The sequence below is a fragment of the Xyrauchen texanus genome, chromosome 22 (assembly GCF_025860055.1).
Source record: "Xyrauchen texanus isolate HMW12.3.18 chromosome 22, RBS_HiC_50CHRs, whole genome shotgun sequence".
Classification (NCBI taxonomy): Eukaryota; Metazoa; Chordata; class Actinopteri; order Cypriniformes; family Catostomidae; genus Xyrauchen; species Xyrauchen texanus.
Genome location: NC_068297.1, coordinates 7,127,270 through 7,139,357, shown reverse-complemented (window position 1 = coordinate 7,139,357; position 12,088 = coordinate 7,127,270). Strand labels below are relative to the sequence as shown.

General features: G+C 37.3%; 1 protein-coding gene across 1 annotated transcript in view; it reads right to left on the bottom strand.

The window, feature by feature from the left end:
- LOC127662588 (leucine-rich repeat and fibronectin type-III domain-containing protein 5-like) overlaps positions 1-4,593 on the bottom strand; it is an 87,734-nt gene extending 83,141 nt beyond the window's left edge. The window contains exon 1 of the mRNA XM_052153845.1: positions 4,095-4,593. The gene's annotated coding sequence lies outside the window, so the exon portion shown is untranslated. The remainder of the gene's footprint in view (positions 1-4,094) is intronic.
- Between the last annotated feature and the right edge of the window lie 7,495 nt (positions 4,594-12,088).

The window sequence follows — 12,088 nt, the reverse complement described above, 5'->3', positions numbered from 1 at the left end:
GACATAGTGCACAAACCTCCTACAGAAAACAACATGCATGATTGTCTGGAAGAGTTGTTTTAACATTGTGTCACATGACATCAAATATACCCATACAAGATACAGGAATATTGGAAGTAGGAATAATTGAATATAGGATTACTCTTCCCATAAATGTTCTAGGCCTACAGCTTGTTTGCTAGCTAATTTTAACATTTCTCTTTGTCCTATTTTAAAGTAATATTCTGTGTTCAATATAAGTTAAGCTCAATCAACAGCATTTGTGGCATTAAAGGAATGTTCCGGGTTCCATACAAGTTAAGCTGAATCAACAGCATGTGGCATAATATTGTACAAAAAAAAAAGTTATTTCTCGTCCCTCCTCTTCTTTAAAAATAAGCAATAATCGAGGTTACAGTAAGGCACTTACAATGGAACTGAATTTTGCCAATAAAAGTGTTTGTGTCCAATTTTTGGAGGGTTTAAAAAGGCAGAAATCTCAAGCTTAAACTTAAGCTTATTACACGTACAGTAATCCCACTGTTAAAACTGATGTATTATTTGAGGTATAAAGTTGTTTAAATTGTAATTTTTACAGTCATTTTAGGGTTTTAAGGTTTGTTGACATGACATCATCATGGCAACGAAGTTCTAAAATTGGCTATAACTTTATACAGAAAAGGTTAGTAAGTGATTTCAAACTAAAAACATGTTAACACACATATTGTTTATGCCTTGTTGCTATACTTTTTAAAAAATATTTTAACGTTCACAAATTGGCCCCCATACAATTCAATTGGAATTGCCTTACTGTAACCTAGATTTGTATTTATTGTTTTCATTAAGAAAAGGTATTTTTGTGGTAATCAGCATTATTCCACAAATGCTGTTGATTGAGCCTATCTTTTTTTAAACCCAGAACTTTCCTTTAAGTTGATAACCACAAAAAAAAAAAAAAAAAACATTTAGACTTTTCGACCTACCTTTCTTTAAAACAAAAACAAAATATGGGTTATAGTGAGGAAGTGCAATTGATTGTGGCCAATTTGTGCATGTTTATATACTCGCTGTTTCAAAAATGTTTTGCTTTTTTTAAGAAAAGGAAGGATGAGTTGAAATAATTTTTTGTGGTGATCAACATTATGTCACAAATGCTGTTCATTGAGCTTTACTTGTATTGTACCAAGAGTATTCCTTTAAGCAAGTAAGGCATACTAAACAAACCAATAACATGGCTGCTTCTCCAGTAGAGGCATATTAGGTTTCAGCTCAGATAAATGCCCCCTAATTTTTATGTGCAAAGTCACAACCCATATAGGCAAATAAATCAAGATAAAAACATACCTGTTTTCACTGTTCTCTTGTTTCTGAAAGGATATTCATTAACACATTTCTCAAACATGCAGCTAATATTGAACTAGTGCCTTACAACCTACCAGGCCAATAACGCTGTAATTTCAGCCTGCAAGTTGCATAATTTCAAGGAAAGCTCTGTTGTACTCCGAACCGCCAAATAATTGAATGGGTATGAATGATAATACTAGGTCATTAATGATACTTTTGTACCCTTTCCAATTCCTTATTCAAACAAACAATCACACAAGCTGTGTGAATCATAGCACTCTTGCTGGCTTCTTGGCTCCATCTCATTATAACATGAGTATAAGCTCAGCAAGAGTAATTAAACAAGTCTGAAGGACTTTTTGGCATTCTGGCACCAGATCCAATAGGTGAGAGCACAGAGTTTGTGGGAGCTGTCCATGGTGCTGAATCCCTTATTCTCATTTTACTGTTATGTAATATTTAACATTAAAGAGTCTGTGTTACAGATATTAAATGTTTCCATTGGTAATTACTATGAAAATATCTACAACACTAACAACTTGCAAGCAGCTTCACAAAACAATTACACATAAAATCCATTCAGTTGTTCAGCATTAGGTTACTCAACACTTATGCAATAAGAAAACAGTCAAATAAAGTGTGTACTGGAAAGTGTGACACATTTTTCCTACGTATTGGCAGGTAAACATGATAAAAACCATAGTTTCCCACATCCCCATCCTGTAAGACAGTGTGCTCAGCCCTTTGAGCATAAATTGAATTATAGCACCACCACCCAGGTGGAAGAGGCGCTGCAGTTTAGTAATCCATCTACTCTGTAAGAAAACACATCCATTACGGTCAAAAATGCGCAGTTCTTTTAGATACAACTTTTAACGTATGTTTATTAGAGGTTTGTGAATGTACAAAGACATAATTAAAAACACGTCTTCATGAGTATTTCAACACACTAAGTAACAACACATATTTAGTTGTCCTGTCATGTTAACTGATGGATTTTGACTCTTTAAAATAAAGGAAATCTGATTTATTGAGTAGCTATGTATAATGCTACTTATGAAATTATGAGTTGAACGTTGGTGGGTATTGGATGCCAGAGATTGTCCAAGAACAAATTACAGCATATTAATACATATTTGGTAGGTTTTGATTTTGTTAATAACAAAATTAAACTTGTTTTTATACCTGTTCATGTTGCAGCACACAATATGTTTCAGGTGCATGACAAATCCTGGTAAAATCCAAATAGGCTAGTAATATATCTGTCTAAACCCCTTTTATTTAAAGGTTATCAGTATAATTAAAAAGCAGCACACATTTAATACATTAAATAAATCATAATTTTCAGAGATAAATAGCCTATAAGTGACATCCAAAGACTACTGCAGGCACTGGACAACACGGATTGCTGCTTAATTTAATCTCTACTAAACACCATTATCTCGGCCCACTCCAAATTAATATTTTAAACACAATGGTGAACGACTAACCGACCACTCCTTTCTATTTATTCACACAAAACAACTACGAGTTTGAAAAGCCATTTTAGGTGGGAGGAAATTGGATTGCAAAAATGCTACTAGTTTCAAAACTCCAACCCCTCAGTTAAAATACCCCCTTCACCACCGAAGTAAAAAATAAAAAACTGCACGTATGACTGTGCTCCGCCTCTTGTATCGTCGATTGGATGTATCCCAATGCTGAAGACTGTAACTTAATTGCTATCGCCAGCCGATGTTTCTTGAAAAAGCCTTGTGACAGAATGTTACTCATAATTACACCATTACTTAGAACAGAGCAGATTACGGATGTGGGTGCACAGTAAACAACTGATTTACATCTAGTCTTTCAACACAACAGTGAGACAGTGAAAGTGTGTCTGCGTTAACGACCCCCTCCACCGCCCAGCAACCCCACACACACACACACACACACACACACACACACACACAAACATACACATGTTGGTGAGGCTATCCTTATGAGGACTCTCCATAAACATTGTGTTTACTAAACTGTACGAACTATAGATTATATCCCCTCACCCTGCCCCTAAACCTAACCCTCACAAAAAAACTTTCAGAATTTTTACATTTTCAAAAAAACATAGTTTAGTATGTTTTTTTTAAGCGATTTGAATTATGAGGACGCTAGAAATGTCCTCATAAACCACATTTATTGCACAATTCTCTTGTAATTACCAGTTTGTAACCTAAGAAATTTGTCCTAGTAAACCACCCAAACCCGCCCACACCAACACACACACACACACACACACACACACACACACACACACACACACACACACACACACACACAAACACACACACAACATTCTATTATTTATATATAACCACTCAGACCACATACAAATCATGGATATATATATATATATATATATATATATTATTATATTTTTTTTTTATGTAAGAAGTGAATGTTCAGTAAAATGCCATTATGTCAGTAGACACAAACGCCCATCGTTATCTTTCTCTTATTTCCTCGCACTTTTATTATCTATTAAAACATTTTTGAGCATATCGAATTTTGAGTGCAAGAAATTGTGTTTATGAAGATAAATAATAATGACCTTGCCATGCACCTAAAAAAAACAGAGCCCAACGACGTCCGGTTGCTCTGAAAATAGATAAATGTTGATTCTTGGCAACGATTCCACAAGGAGGTCGATATCCCGACCGAACGAGAGATAGCTCAATGTGACAAGCAACTACATATTTAAAAAAAAAAAAGAAAATTTAAAAAAAGTTTACCTTGCAGAAGGAACGCCAGCCCTGCTTTAAGCACCGAGGGTCAAAGGAACCGAATCGTCTCACTTGTCATATTTTTTCCATGTTGCTGTTCCGTTGTGCTCCTCTGGATTCACACTAAATACTCTTGAAGCAAAGGCGCGCTTGATATGAAGGCATCCAACTCTGCAAAGCCCATATCCAAAATTACCGGTTTGTCTTCGGTCAGAGCCTCTAAAATCCACAACTGGTTTCCGTTTCTGTTTTGTTTTCCGTTCGAGGGAATGGGTAGATATCCCCAAAAGAGCCAACTAAGATTTTTAAGGGACAGTCAAAAAATTCCTGCGCAATGTGCCCGACGCCCCTCAAGAAAGCCAAGTACTTGTTTTCCCATATGAAGTGCTGAAGCCCGTGCCATTCTCCTCCCGCTCGTCGACGCACCTCGCTCGACAGCGAACTTTCGTCCGCATTAAATGCCGGCTGCGCCCGAAAACTCAAATCAGATCTCAGCAGGGAGAGCAGCTTCAAAACGCAGCACCTTTACAAGTATTTCCCCCCACTCTGCCTCCTCCACACCGAGTTAATCCACACAGTAACTGACGGTCTTCCGCGCGTGCCCTCCATCTAAAAGGTAGTAGAAGTGTCGCAATCGTCTACCTTCTCCTCAGGCAGCGTACGCTCTTCAAAACGGGCTGAGGATGGATTAAGAACTCGGAATGCCTCCAATAGGTCGAAATAACTCACAAAGGACGTGGTAAACCTAAAGTGAGGTCTTATTAAATGCCCATAAAGCGGGTAGACGAAACACATTCCTCACGAGCTCTCTATAAATTCATTCGCGCCATTATAACGGTCGAGCTGTTTAAACAAACTAGTTTTGCACGATCTACTGGGATCATCTGTGTAACCGCTGTTCTCTCTCTCCCCTACTGTTTAGGGAAAAAACGTAGGAAGTTATCACGGATTGGCTCAGACTGACGCTCGCGTGTGTCACCCTGCGTCTGTCAGTGAGAAGTGCTGTTGATTTAGCGCTCGAAGATGAAAAAAGAGATTCTGTCCACGGGATGAAAAAAGGAATAGAAGAGTACGGATAAGGTACTCTTAGTTTGACGCAATAGCTACATTTTCTACCTCAGCCAGCCCTGTCCACGAATATTTACCAGATGGTTAGGATTAAGGATGGTTAGCATAAAGAACATACATTACGTTGGTCCGAGTGCTGGAATGTTGCGGCCGTACACACCAAATGCGTTTTAGCTTTCACCTGCGCTGTTTTCCAATTATTTTCTATGCAAACATGAGGTAGACGGGTGACTTTGAGCGTTGTACAGCGTCTGGATGTTTTTTCAGCGTCTCGCGCAGGAGAGCCGCGTGTTTTAGAACGTGAACTTAAAAAAAGCCTCTCGAGACACGTGCGTTATGTTATATGATTTGTGCCGCGTCGCGCGCAGGTGCGCAACGTTTTTAAGACGTGAAGTTAAAAGGGACTTCAACTTTTAAAAACGCGTCTCGAGACACCTGCATTCCGTTCTATTTTTGGCCCTGCGTCTAGCTGTTCAGCTCAAACACGCCTTCTAAACGACCCCTAGTGTGTTGCTTATGAGCACAGAATGCACTTCAAAGCAATGAAAGAAGTGAATGAACCTAGAGCTGATAAAGCTATAAAGATTTATTTCAATTTCGTTTGAGGTGCTGCCGCTGAAATACCGCTCCCACACTCGTTTGGTGTTCTGTGAGACAGGAGATCGATAACGTGCGATCATACCAATAAAAGCGTCGACGTTGCATTTGCCGTTGCGTCAGGAGTCCACTCATTACATATGGCTTGACTTCTCAGTGGTCGATATCGATGCAACTCTTTCATTGTGTGTCGTGATTTAACCTACAGAAAACTCAGCTTGTTTAACTGAGAAGATGGCGCTATAATTCTCATACGAAATGCATGTTTATATATGCACATATATATATAGGTAATTTTTTTTTAACCTATAATTTGATTTGTTGCTATACATGCATCCGTGCACAAACCACTTGATGTGGTTTTATGTTGTTTAGTGTTTATTTGTGGTGATTCAGCACCATGGACAGCAACGGCGTAGCCTACCGAATCCAGTTATTCATTTGTAACCATGTTGTTTATTTTGAGTAGGCCTATGTTCAATCAGTCACTTAGACTGCATATCAGTGTTTGATTAATAATAATAATAATACAAATAATAATGCAATTTATGTATAGCCTACTTTGCTATAAAATAAAACTAAATATAATTTAAAAAAATATATATATTTTTGTTTGTTTGTTTTGCTAGGTGCCCTGAAGATACTGACTCATCAGTCAAGTCCATTCATGTCTGAAAGAAACTGATGGGACATGGGGCAATTAAGATGTTGCCACTCTCACCTACAAAGCATCGTCTGCTTTTGTGTTTGAACTTTTCTTTGACACCATAGTTTAATATAATAGCACACAGTGGGGTCCTCGTGGAATGCTATATGAATCGTAAATGATGCACCCACATCTTTTGCATAAGTTCACCATGTGTTCATTAAAAGCATTTGTGCATGTCTGACTAGTCTTTGACAGGAATTTGACATTTTCACTTGGTTGATTGCCTGGGTAATTTGCTATTCACTTTGTCTCCAGTATACTCCATAAAATAGCAACCAGTCGTTTCCCTGTACTCAATATAATTGCATGCAAGTAGAACATATCATTAAAATGGTTTTGTATGCTGGATCAATTTATTTCAAAGCACAGCATGCGTGCAATGGGGCTGTTAAGATGGGGGAGCTGTTGCACTGAACACTATATTGCTATGGATTTTTCAGTCCTGCACTTCCAGTACAGTCATTTATTAGAAGCAGGGCAAAACATTTTATGCTTTCTCTTCAGGCTGAATTAAAAAATGGCCCTGAAATCTCCTTATTTGTGCTGTCTTATTAATGTTCATTGTGGGTGTTCTTCTTCCACTGTAAACATGTCCACTCAGCATGAACCAGCCCATCAGTGTTCAGCCTACAAAATGCCCTCCCTTGCTGATCATTTTAGTATTAAGCTCTTGTTTAGCTGAATTAGCAATAACATTATTTGGCTAAAAAGCTGTCATAGGGAGTGATTTTTGTTGCCAATGTAAGACAATACTTGTAAACAGAAAAAATATTTGGTGACATGTTAGCTTTTTTAAAGTTTAATTTCAAGTAATTTTAAAATGATTCTATGACAGATTTTGATTAGTAAATCCTTCCTTCCTTCAATCCATCCATCCATCTATCCTTCCTTCCTTCCTTCCTTAGAACTGTATGTTCGTCCATCCGTCCTTCCTTAAAAGATCCCTTTTTTAATAGTGGGTCTGCAAGACAGCTTTTGTTACAATGAATGAATCAGTAATTATTTGATTTCCCTTGAGACCATATCTCGTTTTTAATGTCTAATATGTTAATTAAAATTCTTTCTTTTCCTTTATTCAAAAACAGAGTGTGCTATCCCCTACACATCACACCCATGTACATCTCCACACACATGCATGACCTGGAGTCTTTTGTGCTATATCTTGTCACATCATCATAGAGAAAGAAACACCTTTGTTGTAGCCCCTAAGGGACAAATTTTCACGCTGCTGATGTGAGTTTCTGCTCTCTTGAGACTGCGTTTCTCATAATCATGCCATGCGTCTGCACAGTATAATATTCTGTTTTTAGAAAGGCAGGGAGAGGATGCTAATGACTTGGGTGGAGTGTAACTAGCTGTGATTGTATGCAGTAGGAATAGAAAAAAGGAAAAAGTACAGAGTCTGAGGTTGTATGTGTTTATGTATTATTGATGCTTGTCCAGTTTTAATGCTGTAGGATTTAGAAAGGATGAAAATTCTTTCATAATTTACTCACCTTTATGTCGTTCCTAACAGGCAGGGCCAGCGCTAACTCTGCTGCAGCTATCAAATTTAACGCTCCATTCTGTGTGGCAATAATTTTTTTAACTAAGCGCACTGTATGAGAAGGAGATTTGACTTGGAATATAGTGCAAAATGTGTATGGATGACGTTTTATGGTGCTTTATAATGTTTTTGTGCTTTTTGGAGCCTGAATAGTTTCTATGAATCTATGTGTTTTTGTAAAATAGCATACAGATTTGGAACAGCATGAGTATGAGTAAATAATGACTAGAGGTAGGCCGATATATCGGTTGTATTGACAACAATCGGTGCCTTAAGTTACTTTTTGACACTATCGTTTATTGGCAAAAATACATGCCGATAGTTTTCGATAGTACATTTTTTTTCCTCATTTCTTTAAGCACTAAATCTGAATTTTTCTGGATATTATTGGAGTTTTGGTTACACAATAAAATCCTTTTGGGACTCTTGTAGCCTCAATGTCTGTGCCCATCATAGTAAGAAAAGACTATGAAATCTTTGATCATTCTATATATAAATACATTTAAAAAAAAAACTATTGGATGACTAATCGGTTATCGGCCATTTCCACCACCTTACTATTGATCAACCTCTAATACTGACAGATTTTTCACTTTTGGGTGAACTATTCAATTTATAAAAAATAGTATGCTTACTGAAGAAAGCCATTGCTGGCCATGAAAATATGGAAAGGTCAGGGGCATCACAGAATCGCAGGAGCCGAATGTCAACATGACTGAACCATTTTGTGTGTGCTTGTGTTTATGTGCGTGCGTGCGTGCGTGCATGTGTGTGACTGGTCATGTGTCATCTGATTGAGGGTGCTTTTTGTTCACTGTGACACAGAAACCATTTTGTTCTATTTCCTCCATGTGCCGAAAAATTCCTTCAATCCTCAGACCACCTGCTGGTTACCTTCCCATCACCCAGCCTGTAGAGAGCAACCAGGCAGAAACCTCACTGAATTACATCTCACCCCTCCCCACCCTCCAGCACAGTTACTGTTTAAGACAAACAAGAAAATTCCAGGCAAAAGGAGAAAGGACCTGAGGTTTGATTTTTTGGGGCAGCAGTCTAGTTTATACCATCTTGTTGATTTTATCCTATAGGCCAAGGGATGATATCACAGTCTAATTATTGGCCACAGGGGGTAAATGATGGCAAATTAAGTAAAGGTAACACAGTTACCTTACATTTTTAAAAACATTGCATAAAGGTATTTAAAAGGGTAAAGGTATTTGCATATTAATGAGCAAGTATACATACAGTCCACACACATTTTGGCAACACTGAATGTAATATTACTGACTGGAATAAAAGCAAAATAATGTGACATAAACATGATGTGATTTTGAAGGTAGCGTATTTTAATTACTCTCTCATTATTGTTTACTTAGTTTTAAGTTATTCTCATTTAGAAAACGTTATTTTACTTGAAACTTTTGAGCAAACACATATATAGATTCTTCACTTGTAAGTTAACAGGTCAAATTCCTTATAATTAAAGCACTATACATTTGAGAACAGAAAAAAACAAAGGGTTACATTTTTCAAAAACTTAACCTAGCCATTGGAGGAGCCAATGCGTGTTCAACATTGATATTGTCTGTACACTTGTTTTGCCCAAACAGTATTGTTCATATACTGTAGCTCTATACATGATATGCAACAATCAGAACTTCTGTTTCAAACTACTCAGGACTGTTTGTGGCAGAGGGTCTTATCGTTCTGTCTGGTTATCAGGGGGCAGCTGATAGTACCATGCAGATTCATGCCTGGCAGGATGGTAGCAATCTGTTCGCTCTCACTCAAAGAGGAGTCTCAACACCTGCTTTAGCTTCCTGCTCCTCCTCCCTATCTGTTTTGCACTGTGTCATGTCTGTGGTTGTTCCGCCCTTTATAATTGGATACTGTTCTGTAACTTTCTCCCCTTGCAATCATTATTTTGTTGGATATGTGCATAAAATTGTAAAAGGAGTTTACTAGTTAGACAGTACAAGGGAAACTGAGATGTTCTTTCTTGTTCTGTGTTTCTCCGTTTCTGAGTCTTCCCTTGTGGGGTATGCAGCAGGGATTTGTGAAAAGATAGCAAGCTGAGTAGTTCTTAAGCAACGAAGAGACAGACGTCTGGTTGTGGTAGAGTGATTCCCCTGGGGCTTTAAGGATCATGTAGTGAGTGTCTCTGTTGTCTGGACAGGTGGTCCTCTGTTAGCTTCTGGATCCGTTTATGTTGTTATGGTTGGTGGGCATGAGTTTTAATGTATCATGGAATAGAATCAACAACAATATGGTGTCATTATCTAAATTCCAAGATTTAATTCCAAAGCCAGTATTTATATCTGCTACACAGTACTAGAGAGCCCCTATAGTCTCTGCATCAGACACACAGTCCATGTGGAAAGCCCATGAACCACCCACAGTCTGTTGTTACCTGACCAAGTGATGCATACATAATATAAATGGCAAGGGCTAGCTAAAATCGACAATTGTGATCTCATTGCCCGACCAAAACTTATGTCTGTTTATTGTGATGTTTCCAAGCTAGTCTATAGATCGCAATGGTTTTGTTCCTGAAGTAAAAATCAGAATAATTTTCTAGGGAAACAGAATCTTTAAACAGAGTCCAAAAGGGGTTGAGTCGGACTCAAGACCGAGTCCATAACAGGTCAAGTACATTTCGAGTATCAACATCAATATTTTAAGCTAATTTTAAACTTCACAACTAAGAAAACAATTTGTCAATATAAATGCAAAAAAAACTAATGATTAGTATCCTGCTGAACAAATTTCATAGTGGTTTCAGAATGAAAGCATATGATTTAGGTATATGAAGGCAAAACTGTCCTACAACACGCTATAACTTATTTCTGTTGACATTTCAATTATTTGTTGCTTTTCCCCTCCACATAAACATACACCAAAGAAAGTGAAAGCTGCGTTAGTCATTACAACCAGTTATTTTTATTATTTCACATTTTTATTTAGTTTTTATTTCTACTTAATTTTTAATTTGTCCATTCAATTTAGATTAGTTTTATCTCAAATTATGGGTGAAATACATTTAATGTAATTAATTCAATACATTTAATTTGTTAAATACATTTAATAAATGGTTATATTAAAACTGAAATAATACCCATAAAATTAAATACAACAACATAAAATAAAAACAGAAAAGATCAGATAAAAGAATATTCATATACTACAGTAGGCCTCTACTACACTTCACACTTTTTGTCCTCCTGCTGTGTCCAGGTGTAGCCTACTTCCCTAAAGTCAAGATCAAACTCACCTTGGGTTGACATTTTGTTCTTTTCACATTATATTTATAATGGCTAATGGGTGAATAGAGACTTCTCCCCTCACTTGTTTTCTTCATTGTATTTTCATTGTAATTACTTTTTTGCCAAAAGATACACAAGTGCCGGCTTTACAGGTAACACACAGAGGTTGCGCTAAAAATATGTGACCATTGTGAGTGGTACAATTTCCATCATGGTCTGTTTCATCCATCACATTAGTTTAAATGTCCCTGATACATAGTAAATTTTATATTGTCTTGATATAGTCAACATTTTCAGTTAGAAATAACTGTGTAGTAAGTGTGAGTCTAATAAAATGTGTTCTATTTAATAATTTGCAGAGTTGGGGAATATACTTTTTAAAGTGTAATTATGTTATTGATATTTCTGGATGAGAGCAACAGAGCACGTCTGGCATTTGCCGATCTCTTTCCCGCACACACATACAGCACAGCCGTGCGGGTGAGAGAGCTATAAAAGGACTTTGAAAGAGTGTGCGCTGTTGCTCTCAGCAAGAATAATCACACGTAAAGACATATACGTGTGAGAACTGATGCGCAGTATCAAATACACAGAATGCATGATAGTACTAACTGTAGAGAGCACATCAATATGAAGACCTAGACATTCCCAGACATTTAGTGGCAATTTTGAAGTCCCTGACGGATGCTTTTTCAGGTCTGATAAAGAGGGCATGTTTGGGGGAAAGAGGACATATGGTCACCCTATGTTACATTATGTTTTTTTTTTTTTCATTGCATCAGAAATGCAATGAACTCGGCCTGACTCGGAAAAAAAATCC